At 43.4% G+C, this 12,292-nt stretch overlaps 1 protein-coding gene across 2 annotated transcripts in view; it reads right to left on the bottom strand.

Annotated features, from left to right (window-relative positions):
- LOC148019234 (nicotinamide/nicotinic acid mononucleotide adenylyltransferase-like) overlaps positions 1 to 12,292 on the bottom strand; it is a 134,297-nt gene that overhangs the window by 63,635 nt on the left and 58,370 nt on the right. The window contains exon 3 of one of the 2 annotated variants that reach the window (XM_087660826.1): positions 157 to 464. The exons of the other annotated variant lie outside the window; for it this stretch is intronic. The gene's annotated coding sequence lies outside the window, so the exon portion shown is untranslated. The remainder of the gene's footprint in view (positions 1 to 156; positions 465 to 12,292) is intronic. 2 annotated transcript variants of the gene reach the window in all.

The following is a 12,292-nucleotide window of genomic DNA, read 5'->3' as shown; positions in this document are numbered from 1 at the left end:
ATTAGTGAACTAGATTTTGCTTGTATAGAACTATCACAAGTAAAATCACTTGTTAAAACAAATTAAAAAGTGGAATACAGAATTTCTATTATTGCACAGTACATTTACAAATATAAATATAACACACCGAATCTAAAGGAGATAACTTAGGCTTACCTTCAACCTCCTATTCAGCCCTATGCCTAAGGATGAGATCATGCTCATCAGCAGAAATCTAATATGGTCTGTGGACTCCATGGTAGTCCAATGGTTCTCTCCCCATATTAGATCAAATAGTAGCAAGCTCGGAGGCCCACTCTTGACGGTTTCTGTCCATGTTTGGCTGTGGAGATTGGAGCGGTGGTGTGAATGCGTTCAAAGTCATCTAACCCTTCAATTGTTCGTGCTTCTGTAGATAAGCTTTCCGATCAAAAGCCAAGGTTTGTCAAAGAATACCTAGCTCTGATACCATGTGAAGGAATGCTCTAAACACAAAAACACAAAACCAGTCATACAACAAAGCACAAACTGATAACACAAAATGAGGAAAAAGAGATGCTTTTCTTAAAAAGAGATGCTTTTCTTCATACTTGGGACTCTGGCACATTCTTCCATTTAGAGACATACATAGTCTAGCATTGCAGACCTCCTAAATGGCTTCTCACGCTGCCCTTTCTATAGACCTATCTCATCATGTATGATTGTTGTCCAATATGAGGCTTGTATAGCTTAACTTTGGTTTTCTCAAACATATGCGTTTATAATAGATTTTCCTTCTGTGACTAGAATAGGGGTCTTACCTTATAAGTCCATTCATCACATCTGGTGTGACGACACTCCCTTGGAGCCATCATGGGGTAGGCAACACCCACCCCGTGGAGCCCACCTCATGAGGGATCACCCTCTATTCAGCAGTCCCACAGTTGTGCGGAAGCGTTTTTCAACACGACACGGAACGCAAAAGCATAACACGTCATCGGCAGCGGAAGGTAACACGTAACGGGCAAGGTAACACGACACGGAATGAAGGTAACACGATATGTATATTATGATGTGCAACGGAGGCACGAGAATACATACAAGAAAGCCGAAAGGCTTGAGGGACGAGAAATCACGTGTAGAGGGTGGACGCTATCAACGTGCATACCATGACGCCATCACGTGGGTGAGGGAGGACTACTACCCTCATACACACCTCCTTGAAAGAACTCGACGTCCTCATCGAGGTGTGCAACTAGACTCAATTGCACCAAGAGTGGTGTGATGAGACTCAAAAGTTCAAGGGTCTAAACACGTCTCACTATCAAGATGGCCAGTGTCTACCCGCTAGACCTAACCTATGACCACAAACTTGGGGGTCTTTGTTGACTCAATATCAAGCCGACCAGGGTCTACCCACTAGGTGCCATGCCCACTGACTCAATTACAAATGTGGAAACATAGTCTTCATGACTCAAAGATGATCACCCACTGACTCAATTTACAGTTGTGGAATGATCCAAACTAGCTGACTAGGAAGAGAAGTAATATTGGAAACACTTCAACTCAACCATCTGCTGACCACATTTACAATCACAGAATGGAGAATAACCAAGTTAAAACAAGTTGTGTTCACTTGCAATAACTGAAGGTCCTGACAGTATGAGTGTGTAGAAACTGTCAGTGGACTGAAGAGGCGAGGCGCATAACTCAGCTTGGAGTGTGCCATGCCATGAATGCGAGGGCCCATGAAGCGGCGCCCTGAGTTTTATGGCCCCAATTGGCCAGATCTGTCAATCCTTGATTCACCTAAGAAAGAAGGCCCCGATTGGCCTGATCTGTCAATCTTTTGAAAGAATCACCTGAGAAAGGAGGCGCCAATTGGCTTGGTCTGTCAATCCTTAATTAAGATAGTAGGTGCATTGTGATGACGCACCTCCCCTTGAAAAAAGTTGGGCCAGGTAAGCCCAATATTTTCGAGTATGCCGCCGTCTTGCGAAGGTGGCACGTTTGGTGGCGCGTAAAGCGCCCAATAAAGGGGGGTTAGTCGCTCCTTTATACTTGTGGCGACGCGAGTTTGCAGCACTCGTCATGGCGCATACAGCGCCAAGTGACAGGGAACTAGCCGTTCTTTTATACTCGTGGCGACGCGAGTTTGCAACCCTTGTAATGACACATACAGCGCCAAGTGAAAGGAAACTAGCCATTCCTTTATACTCGTGGCGACGCGAGTTTTGGACTACTCTTCTGGTAGCTTGCACATAAGCCATTCGTTTATACTCCTGGCGACAGGAGTTCTTTATCCTTCGAATCTGCACTCTATTCAAGTACCATATGGTAACCGGATAAATGGCCTTTCTTTTAGGCTCCTGGCACAAGGAGCTTGGTATATCTGCAGGATAAACTTGGAAATTGCCCGTTTCTTTATTCTCCCGTGGCAAGGAGTCTTCTACAGAAAGTGTACCCAGGTTGGCCGTTTCTTTATCCTCCTGGCACAGGGAATCTTCAACGTAATGTGAAGAAAGGTTGTTCGTTTCTTTATCCTCCTGGCACAGGGAGTCTTCGACATAACGTCTACAAAGGTTGTCCGTTTCTTTATCCTCCTGGCACAGGGAGTCTTCAAAAGAATCAAACTTAAACATAGCCATTCGTTTATCCTCCTTGCTGAAGGAGTCTTGACACATCAGAACATTCTGTCTGGCCATTAATTTATTCTCCTGGCTCAAGGAGTGTTGGAAAAGATTATCAATAAGCATAGCCATTCGTTTATCCTCCCGGCGCAAGGAGTCTTCGATATGAAGTGTGGCCCTTCGTTTATCCTCCCGACTCAAGGAGTCTTTGAAAAGATTATCGATAAGCATAGCCATTCGTTTAATCCTCCCGGTGCAAGGAGTCTTTGAAAAGATTATCAATAAGCAAAGCCATTCGTTTATCCTCCCGGCGCAAGGAATCTTCAAAAATATTATCAATAAGAATAGTCATTCGTTTATCCTCCTGGCGCAAGGAGTCTTCAACACAGTATGTCGCCTTTTCGTTTATCCTCCCGGCACAAGGAGTCTTCAACACAAGATGTCGCCGTTCGTTTATCCTCCCGGCACAAGGAGTCTTCAACAAAAACTATCGCCGTTCGTTTATCCTCCCAGCACAAGGAGTCTTCAACACAAGATGTCGCCGTTCGTTTATCCTCCCGGCACGAGAAGTATTCAACACTATCATTATCTGAATGTGACGGCTCGGTTTCTGACTCATACTCGCGTCAAACACGACCATGACCTCCGGCAGCTTAACGATACTTTGGTCACACGAGTTCGTACCTAACTCCGTACCATAGGGAGGGTCACCAACCCGCGAGCTCGCACCCGGCTCCGTCTGGCCCCTTTTTCCCTTCAGGGCCTCACCCATCGCAGCATAACCTTTGCCATGTCGGTCTTCCTCGAGACAGTACAGACTGAACTTGGATGTTCAGTATCAAATAACCGATCTTCGTCGGTGGTATCACTATTGAAACTGGTCGTTCGTTTATCCTCCCGGCACAAGGAGTCTTCAATACTGTCATAATCTTGATGTGCTTGAAAATTTGCATTCTGCTCTGCTTTTTCTTCTTCTTCTTCTAAACTGGACTCCGCAGAGTCATCTTCATGGTTGGACTCATAAGAGTCAAAACTGTAATCACTGGAACTATAATCGCTCGAACTCGGCTCCCGGTGACATGGCTTAGCTTCATACTGAATTATGGCCGTTCGTTTATGCTCCCGGCTCCAGGAGTCTTCAATACATGATCTGGCTGTTCGTTTATCCTCCTGGCTCCAAGAATCTTCAGATATGTCATCGTGGAATATGGCCATTCGTTTATTCTCCTAGCTCCAGGAGTCTTCGTTGCAAGATATGGCCGTTTGTTTATCCTCCCGGCTCCAAGAGTCCTCACTACATGCTCTGGCCGTTCGTTTATCCTCCCGGCTCCAAGAGTCCTTCATACAAGATCTGGCCATTCGTTTATCCTCCCGGCTCCAGGAGTCTTCATATGGAAACTGGTCATGAGAGTTCGAACTCGACTCCATGCCATAGGGGGGGTCAATTGCTTGGGATTGTGCTATAATTGCCTCATCCACGATATTGCACTCTTCATGGATCACGCCATCTGACAATAGATGCGACTCGGAGGTCGTCTTTTCTTTAGCACAGTCTTCTATCAAGACGTCATCAAACATATAACTAGGTCCACAAGCCACTTGTAAGCACACTGGAGCTTGTATGGCCACGGTTTCCTTTATACTCGCCTGTGCCGTCACGAGTTCTTCAAACTGCTCTTCTATATCTGATTCCGACCCAGAGGTCGCCTGCCAATCTTCATATTCTTCAATAAGCACTCCATCTACCATGTAACTAGGCATACTGGCCCCCTATATGTATATTGGAGGCTCCTTGGCCACGGTTTCATTTATACTCGTCCGTGCCGTTACGAGTTCTTCATACTGGTGATCTACATATGGCCCATTGGACCATTCTAGTTCGTCTTGACACAGCGTTTGATCATAATCTGGCTCGCCAATCTGGCTGTCATCTCTCCAATACTTCTCCTCATGGTTTGCTTCTTCTTCAATAGCAGTCTGCTCATCTTTATCATCTTGCTGGTTGAGCTTTGCCAGTGCTTGCTTCATCCTTTCTGCCATCTCTGATAGCATTCTTTGTTGTTCGAGAGTCAATTGCCCATTTGATATCATCTGTTCAGCCATGGCTATGTGGCATTCTATTGCAGTCAAAAACTCTTGATCATTCAATAGATCATCTGCACCGCTTTCACTTTCCGATTCACTTTCTGACTCGTAATCACTGTCGGAGTTGTGCATATCAGCACACTATGTATATTGACATGCGGGAGGTGTCTTTGTTGAAACCACGTCATCTGGCATACCCCCCTGCGCTATGACTTCACCATACTTTTCTCTCATTTCCTTTTGAAATTGGCGCTCGACAAGGAGCAGATCAAAATCCAAATTATTTTTGTGTGCTTCAAATCACTCAGCTATGTTGTCATTCACTGCTTGAAGACACATTTTTACACCCAGTTGTGTATCCTTTACGAGCTTCAATTTACCTTCAAAATCTTTTTCTTCTTTCTTTGACAGAAAATGGCCGCTTTGCAGCCATTGTATCTTAGTTGTCTAGAGGATTCGTTTTTCATCCTCATTTTTGAACCATAGCGTCAAAATCTTGTATTTTTCAACATAAAAATCTTCAATTTGCTGTTTTTCGGCCTCATTTTGGGCCCTATCCACTCTTTTGTGCTCATTTTTTACTTTTCCAACACCTTTCTTCTTTTTACCCATTGTACTTTGACCAGGCTCACTCACTCGGGGGTCATTGCGCACCAGCCGAGGACTTTGCTCCGATATCAAGTGTGATGACACTCCCTTGGAGCCGTCATGGGGTAGGCAACACCCACCCCGTGGAGCCCGCCTCATGAGGGATCACCCTCTATTCAGCGGTCCCACAGTTGTGCGGAAGCGTTTTTCAACACGACACGGAACGCAAAAGCTTAACACGTCATAGGCAGCGGAAGGTAACATGTAACGGGCAAGGTAACACGATACGGAATGAAGGTAACACGATATGTATATTATGATGTGCAGCGGAGACACAAGAATACTTACAAGAAAGCCGAAAGGCTTGAGGGACGAGAAATCACGTGTAGAGGGTGGACGCTATCAACGTGCATACCACAACGCCATCACGTGGGTGAGGGAGGACTACTACCCTCATATCTGGGGATATTCTTTGTGCAGTCATCTCCTACTTGTGACCCATTGTGATTGAGCAATGCACTAATACTCAAATAATGCCAAATGCAAAGCCATCATATACACCTGAAATTGTCATAAAAGAACCCCCAAAACTCAAATACTAAATGCACCTAAATTGTCCTGACACCCATACTAATGCACCTATATTGTTCGTGCACCCATGTTAATTCACCTTAACTATCCTGGTGCCACCTGAGATATTCCGGGCACCACTCAAGACATTTGGTTGGCTCATGTGTCTGTAAATAGGGCATCTACCCAGCCACTCACGTCCCAAACAATTACTTTCAATTGCCCATGCCTTTATGCCTTCTCCACCTATTGGTGATTGCTCCACTTGCTACTCCGACCTGTTGCAATGTCATCATAGATTGTTGGTGGCTGCATCTTTTTAGACACCACGCTACCATATTGCCACCCTAGCTGCCGCATCATCATCCATCACCGGGCTGATGTCATCATCCTGGACAGTCTATTGGTTGCACTTTCATCAAATCGGTTGTTGTCTTGCTTTCAGAAGTCCTCCTTCAATCGTATTTTCTCCTCAAGAGGTGGTATTTGTTGATGATCACTCCTCAAAGACTCCTATAGCTGTGTTTTCTACATCTCCTCTCCAAAAGCTTCGATTCTACTACATTTTGCACCTAGCAATGTCCCCAACTATGTCTCTATTGGTCATCTGATTTCTTTGGCCATAACAAGACAAGGAGCCAAGTTTCTACTACTCCATCAAGCAAACCCTTAGCCTTGTGGATATGGCTTATGGTTCCCTTCCAAGTATTCCAATATCACAATCTCTACATTTGTGCAAAGCTCTAGCTACCATGCCAAGTGGAATATGGAGTTTTGTGATAGGGATTTCTTTGAATCGAAGTTTCTATATCCCCATGGGCAATCAAAGTCGTGGACTCCCAATTCATCACTTAGTGCACTGACACTCTCACAAATGGTTAGTTAGTTTCGTCGTGTACACATTCCTAGCCTGTCCTCTCATACGGCACCCATGCCTACAATGCCCCTTCCTTCGCCCTTTGTGCCAATGCCCCTTCGAGTAGGTGTTCATTAAATAATTGAGATTTCATCTCCCACTAAATGAAATAATTTGTACCATCAAAAAGGGCTTGATCTCTATCATGAGTGTTCTTTCAAGGCTCCCCAAACCCTAGGCTTTTGTTTTCTCTCATCCTTTGAGGCTCCCAAGACCATCTAGATACAATTATCCACCCTCTTCTAGGCCTTTTAGCCTAGGGGATCCAACATCTCTACTCTTTTTGGGTTCTTTCAAGCTTTAAACTTCTAGTACCCCTCCTTCAGGACCCCCAGCAACTTTACATTCCAATCGCAATCCTTCTTTGCACTCACTGGGTAAAGTCCTATTATACTTTGAGCACACATACTCCTATTGCAATGGCTTAAATGTTTTCACTAACAAGTTGAGGTTCAATGGATTGTTGGGATAAAGGCCCTTTTCACCTCTGTGTTCCTCTGTGTATAGTACATGTACATTATTTAGTTGTACATGTGAATGCACCCTTACGTGCCCTAAGTATAAATACATTTTATTCTCTCTGTATCAACACATTGTTGGTACACCCAAATCGAATCATACTTTCACTCTCTCTCTCTCTCTATCACTCTCACTCCTCGAACTGCTGCTCACTCCTCCAATTGAGCTACAACAACTGGTATAAAAGCACAAATTGTGCACACTTCCCGAGACCACTGACAGACAAGCAACAGTAAGCTCACGAATAGGTCGAGCTCACAAGGGGTCACAGGCAGGCGTACAACAGCAAGCGTGTGGCGTGCAAGCGATGAGGCAATGGCAGGCGTAACTGGGCTACAACAGGTAATGGGGCAGTGGGGCAAGCGTGTGTGGACCTGCGACGCGCGTGTGCCGACGACCAAGTGACGGCCTCAGCCGGGACACAACACAGACGCCAGGGTAGACAAGTTGCCCACAGCAAGGCGCACACGGGCCCGAACGGTGGGTCAACGGACCCCCTTCCCCATTCTTTCTTAACAAAAAACATTTTTTCTTTTAAAAAAATTTCTAAATGTCTCTCATTCCCTTCCCCTGATGGGAGTTCATGCGTGAAAGAACAGCCGTCAATTCTGTGCAAATTTGATCCCAAAAATTTGGGGCATTTTCCAGATTTAATCCCGTCTATGCCTGGCAGCATCATTCAGGTCAGAAATTGCAAACATTGTGCGTGGAGACCTCCATCAAATTGGGGATTTTGCCAAATTTGTCGGAATTTCGCTTTTCCGAGTAAAATTTCCTAACATTGGACCCCAAAAAATTGGGGCTCATGCATTGGTAAAATTTTGCTCAACTAGGTCAGATTGGCTGACATTTATGCACTATTGGACATGAAATTTTAGGGCTTTGTGCAGAATTTGGTAAATTTTTGCAGTTTTTGCCCGTCTAGTTGGCTGGTTCATGTACAAACAGCAGAGATTTATTACTTTTTGAGGAAGAACAGCAGTGTATTTGCTGGTTCAGCTTGTGCTTTTGCAATCCAGGGTATTTACTCTTGTGTTGGTGATAAAAATGGCTGCAACTTCTTCCGGTTCAGACTTCAAGAGTTGGATTGACTTTTGGAAAGACCCTATGCAAGGCATATTGTTCTTAAAGGATTGTGAGGATGCTTTGCACGAAGATAAACCCACACAAATGTTTGATGCAGATCGGGCCAAAGTTAACAAAAAGGTTGTGGCTTACATTAAAGATGGATGTCACTGATGACATTTTGACAGACATTAAGGGTTTAGATACTCGTTATGCAATATGGGAGAAGCTAAAAAGTACCTATGAGATCACCACACATGTTAATGAGGTGCATTTAATGCGCAAGTTGGTGAATATGCAACAAGATGAGTCAAAGCCTACAGCTGAGCACTTGAGTGTATTTATTGGTATTTTAAATCACCTCAAGGATGTAAATTTGGATTTTGATGATAAGTTGAGGGTGATCTTTTTTATCATGACACTACCTGATTCTTGGGAGACCTTGGTGGTTTCTCTTAGCAATAACCCCAATCTCTCATATGATGGGGTGAGGGGTTCAATCTTGAATGAAGAAATTGGACGTATGTCTAGTGGAGAAGGCAGCAACTTAGCTTATAATGTAAGAGGTAGGGCTAAAAAGAAAAATGCAAATGCTAGACATAGAAACAAAAGCAAGCGCAAAGGAAAGGAAAAGAGTGACATTACTTGCTATCACTGTGGTTGGAAGGGCCAAAAGAAGCCTGAATGCAAGTACTACAAGAAGAAACAAGAGAGAAAGAAGAAAGCAGGAAACAAAAAGAAGAGGATAAGGCAAATGCATCTAAGGCAGCCAAAGTCAAGGAAAAGGCCAATGTGGCTTCTAGTGTAGTCATAGAGGAACTTTCAGATACAGAGACTGATGTACTATGTGCAGTTGACTATGATACCCTTGTATGTCACACGCAGGATATGCACATTACCAAGGCTGATGTAATTGATGCATTTTTGTCAATTGATCATGGTGTCACTCAGACTTGGATTGTAGACTCTAGTGCCTCTTTCCATGTAACTCCTTGCTTAGAATATTTTGCTATGTTCAATGCAGGCAGTTATGAAAAGATGTATCTTGGAAATAACCATCCTTGCAACATTGATGGGATTGGCATTGTGCACTTGTCTTTAGACAATGGACAAAAACTTGTGTTGAAAGATGTCAAACATGTACTTGGCATTAAAAAGAGTTTATTATCTGTTGGTCAGCTTGACTTGCATGGCTACACTACACTGTTTGGTGGTGGTTTGTGGAAAGTGAAAAGGGGTTCCATCCTGATTGCAAAAGGAACCAAGAAGCGCACTTTGTATTGTTTGCATTGTAAAGCCTTGAATGGCAAGTTTCTTGCAATTGCTGAAATTTGCAGCCACTTGTAGTTCTGGCATAAGAGATTAGGCCATATGAGCCAGAAAGGACTTGATGCCCTTACCTCTTTAAAGAGGGTTGATGGAAAAGGCTCTACGCTTGACTTTTGTAATGAGTACTAGTGTGGAAATAATATAAAATTTTCCTTTTACTCTAGTGTCTCTCGTACGTCCAATGTCTTGGACTTAGTGCATTTTGATGTATGTAGTATGCCTGTGAAATCGTTGGGTAGTGCTGCATATTTTGTCTCCTTTATTGATGATTGTTCCAAAAAGATTTGGGTATACCTGTTGGAAAAGAAAAGTGAAGTGTTTGCTGTTTTTAAAACTTTTCATGCATTTGTGACCACCCAGATAGGTAGAAAGCTAAAATGCTTGAGAACTAATAATGGGGGTGAGTTCACATCTACTGAATTCAAGTCTTTTTGTGACTTGCATGGAATTAAGGGGGAGCTTACAGCTCCTTACAACCCTTCTTCAAATAGAATGGCTGAAAGATATGATAGGACTTTATGTGAAAGATTGCGGTACATGTTGTCCATTGCTAATCTCCCTCATGAATTTTGGGTAGAGGCACTCAAAACCGCGGTTCACATTTGCAACCACTCTCCAAACAAGTCCTCAAATAATGGCATCCTTGAGGAGGTTTGGTCTGGCAAATCGGCCTCATATGACCATATATGCATATTTGGCTGTGATGCTTCTGTGCATGTTAGAGATGAGCTGCAGAACAAACTTGACCCAAAATCCACCAAAGGCATCTTCACGGGCTATGGTAATGAGGGTGAATTTGACTACAGAGTGTGGTTACCTCAGTCCAAGAAAATTATTTGCAGTCGTAATGTTGTGTTTAATGAGGAAAAATTGTTGAAAGGTACTTTAGTCTCTAATGAAGATATAAAAAATGTCAAATTTCAGAATTTGCAGCCACCTATTACTTCATATGATGAGCCTCATGGTGATGTACCACAAGCTGAAATTGATGATCAGCTGGTTATTTTTGAGCCAGATGATGATGGACAGCAAATAGCAACACAACGAGGTCATGAACAGCAAGATAGACTTGTTGATTATGAAAATGCAGGTGCTGGTGATGAAAATGAAGGTGTTGTACAGCATGAACAGCATGCTGAAAATGGCTTACAAATGTTGAAAATGACATGCCTCCAGATGTAGACCCAATTCTTGAAAATGTAGATCATTGCGTACGCAGGTCTACACACGTAAGAAGACAACCACATAGGTTTGACCCCTCTTTGCATTATGTGATACTTACATATGAGGGTAAGCCTCTTACATATAAAGAAGCCAAGTCATGCAAATTCAGCACTAAGTGGGAGCTAGCTATGCACGAAGAGATTAAACCTCTGTATGCTAATGATAGTTGGGATCTTGTGTCATTGCCCAAAGGAAGGAAGCCTCTTCCAAACAAATGGGTTTACAAAGTAAAAATAGTTGATGGGAAACCCAAGTACAAGGCAAGACTAGTTGCCAAAGGGTATGCACAAAAGGAAGGGATTGACTTCCAAAAGGTCTTCTCACCTATTGTGAAGATGACCACTCTACATGTGCTTTTTGCTCTCACTGCTATTTGGATTTAGTGTTGTACCAAATGGATGTGAAAACAGCTTTTCTACATGGTGACATTGACGAGGAAATCTACATGAAACAGCTCCAGGGCTTTGTAGTTCCTGGATAAGAGCAGATGGTGTGTAAACTAAAACGCAGCTTGTATGGGCTGAAGCAAGCACCACAGCAGTGCTACAAAAAGTTTGACACTTTTATGCTATCTTATGGGTTTGCACGTGGTCATGCAGATCATTGTTTGTACATGAAAAAGGATACAGATGGCAGCCGCATCATACTTGTTTTGTATGTGGATCATATGTTGCTAGCTGGGAATAGAAAGACTAGCTTGGATGCTCTCAAAGATCAGTTCAAATCAGCCTTCTCCATGAAAGATTTGGGGAATGCAGAGCATATTTTGGGCATGAGGATTCGCAGAAATAGAATGCAGAAATTGATGTTTTTATCTCAAGAAAAGTACATCGAAAATATACTAGACAGATTTAACATGGCTGAAGCTAAGCCTTTTGGGGTGCCTTTACCTCCATACCTTAAGCTTAGTAAAGCCAACAGCCCAAAAGATCATGCAGAAGCCAATGCTATGAAGGGAGTCCCTTATGCATCAGCTTGTGGCTCTCTTATGTATGCTATGGTTGCTACTCATCCAGACATTGCTCATGCAGTGGAAGTTGTTAGCAGGTTTATGTCAAATCCTGGCAAAACACACTGGGAGGCAGTCAAGTGTATTCTTCGATACCTCAAGGGTACACAAAGAAAGTGTATTTGCTATGGGCAAGGTGCACTTAGTTTGCAAGGTTATTGTGATGCACACATGGCCAGTGACTTGGACACTCGTAGGTCCACTAGCGGGCATGTCTTTACAGTTGCTGGTGGGGCCGTTTCTCAGTGTTCCAAGTTGCAGAACATCGTAGCACTGAGTAACACTGAAGTTGAATACATATCAGCTACTGAAGCTTCTAAGGAAGCTATATGGTTGAATAAACTTGCAAAGGATCTCCGCATGTCTATTGGTACTGCAATCTTGGGATGTGATAGTCAG

This window comes from Lygodium microphyllum, chromosome 20 (assembly GCF_053477565.2).
Source record: "Lygodium microphyllum isolate KBCC chromosome 20, Lygodium_microphyllum_v1.1.10, whole genome shotgun sequence".
In the NCBI taxonomy this organism is placed as follows: Eukaryota; Viridiplantae; Streptophyta; class Polypodiopsida; order Schizaeales; family Lygodiaceae; genus Lygodium; species Lygodium microphyllum.
This window is presented reverse-complemented; position numbering and strand designations above follow the sequence as displayed.